Genomic DNA, 2,666 nt, shown 5'->3' with positions numbered 1-2,666 from the left:
AAATTCCGACAACTGGAGGCTCTGATGTCCTTCCTACACATTCCTGGAGGGAGGGGGCTGGGTGCCTAGCTCTTCCCCGGGGATCAGCAGAGTAGAGGGTCTCAGGACAGGGCAGGACAAACAGACTCACAAGTGCATATTATGACTCACTGCCAGAAGCCAGGGTGGGGCAGGGGACGGGCCTGAGGAACTCTCGCTGGCACCTCTGGCGCGGTCCCCAGGGAAAGTACAGATTGGAAGATTCTGTGACCCTCAGTCTCTGGGACGTGCCTGCGCCTTTGCCCTGATTGACCACTTGGGGGCGCCCCTCACGCACGGGACCACATTCCCAGTGGGTTTTACTCAGGTGGTCGGTTTCCAGGGTTGGGGGCCAGGAGGGTAGTTTTGGTCCTCCTCTGCGGGCCTCGTTCTGACAGGTTACTGGACATATCGAAAGCCATGTTGTGGACAAAGGACAAATACCTCTGGAGAGCTGTGCTTTTTTCATAAATTAGCCTTGATCTCTGATTGTTTAACCTCTGATTAACTTTGTAGGGTCTGCCCAGGGCATTGCACTCCTTTGAAAACACACACACACACACACACACACACACCACGCTCAGATTGCTTGGCCAAGGCCCTCGTCTCTGTTTCTATGATTCTGCTGACCAGTGTGTCCCATGTCTATCTACCGTCATTGGTATTCCTCTCAGTGACAGCCTATGTGACATTTGAGGCTCTGAGGGTCTCATCTGCAGGGTTTGGTTGAAAAATGCAGATTCGGGATCCCACCTGAGCCCCATGGAACCTGATTCTCCAGGCAGTGTCCTTTACCAACGGCGGCACCATCCATCTGTGAGCCATCCTGTGGCTCAGCCACTCCACCACCATCCGGGGACTGACTTGCCTGATTGTGACTCAGAAAACCACTGTGTCCCTCCTCCACCCCCACCCCCCCCGCTTCCTCCAGGCTAGTGGTATTTTAGAAGATGCCCTGGGATGGTGTGGCCCACCGTGTGGCTTCTCTGTGCCTGGGGTGGAGGCAGACACCTGAGGAGGAGCCACAGCCCTGGCACATTGGCTGCTCACTTCTCCTCCCTAAATGTCACTCACCACGGTCATGTCCCCACTTACTTTCTTATGACACAAGGTATCCCCCGCGAGCTCTTGTGTACATGCAGGAATATCGAGAGGTGAAATACTGGCCCCGGAGAGCGGACCTCCCTCAGTCCATCCCAGTGTGAATGGACCACCTGGGTGGTGGCTGTGGGCAGGTGGGGCGTGGCAGGAGGAGCGGGGGCACTGGGCTGTGCCCTGGAAGGGTTCATCTCTGCTTCCTGGGCACCATGCACTGAGAGGCGCCCGTCCATCACGACCATCTTCGACCTCACCTTGGGCCCAGGGCAACGGAGGCAGCCCACCACGGACGGAGCCTCTGCAGCCCTGAGCTCAAATACCTTTTTCCTTCTCTAAGTTGTTCTTGTCAGGTGTTTTGGTTACAACCTTGAAAAGCTAACACAGTGATTTTGTTTTTCTTTCCCCAATTTTTAAAATGATGAACACAAGGCATTAGTGGTTTTTTAAATTCTTCATATTTTACTTTAATAGCAAAAACATTTTAAAGTGAGTAAAATTTCTTCTGAATGTTGTTTTTTGAAGATATATATATATATATATATATATATATATATATATATATATCTTCAAACCATATATATATGGTTGGAATGTCCCCATTTTCAATGTTTTGAAGACAGCATGTCATGCCCTTCAGCAGATGAATGGATAAAGGAAATGTGGTACATAGATACAACAGAATATTACTTAGTCATGAAGAAGAATGAAATTATGGCATTTGCCGGTAAATGGATGGAACTTGAGACTATCATGCTAAGTGAAATAAGCCAATCCCCCAAAACCAAAGGCTGAATGTTCTCTCTGATATGCGACTGCTCACATACCATCAGGGGTGGGAGGGAAGAATAGAAGTTCATTGGATTAGACAGAGAGGAATGAAGGGAAGGGAGGGGGACTGGTGGGAAGAGGAAAGACGGTAGAATGAATCGGACATGACTTTCCATTGTTCCTGTGTGAGTACATGCCCAGTGGAACGCCACGTCATGTGTAATCACAAGGATGGAAAGGTCTACTCCACGTGTGTACAATATGTCAAAATACACTCGGCTGTCATGCATACCTAAAAAGAATCCAAAAAGACAGCATGTCATTGGCTTTTAAATTCCCTCCTTGAGCTATGCTTAAGCTAGGAGTGTCTGTTAATTTCAAAATCATAAACACTTTTTGGGTCATCTCTATTAAATCTAATTGTTTTGGATTATGTTTAGAGGAAATGGTCTGTAAAACTCCTATTTTAAAATATTATCAGATTTTCTTTGTGGCTGAGCACAGGAACACGTTCCACGGGCGTGAGAATGATGAGTGTCTTTATCCAGGCGACACATGGCCCCGTTTCTATTAGACGTGGACACGTTAACTGCAACGTGTTGTGTGTGCAGGTTGAGGGGCGCTCACGGGAAATGCTTGGAACCAGAAAGTGTCTCACGTGTCAGACGGTGGGATACTGGCCTACGCATATCGAGCTGTCGTGAGGAGGGGACCCAGGTCTAAGCCTGGAACTCACGTAGGCTCCACGTGTGTACCTCATACACACATCCCGAGGGTCATTT

Source organism: Urocitellus parryii, chromosome 4 (genome assembly GCF_045843805.1).
Source record: "Urocitellus parryii isolate mUroPar1 chromosome 4, mUroPar1.hap1, whole genome shotgun sequence".
Classification (NCBI taxonomy): Eukaryota; Metazoa; Chordata; class Mammalia; order Rodentia; family Sciuridae; genus Urocitellus; species Urocitellus parryii.
This window is presented reverse-complemented; position numbering follows the sequence as displayed.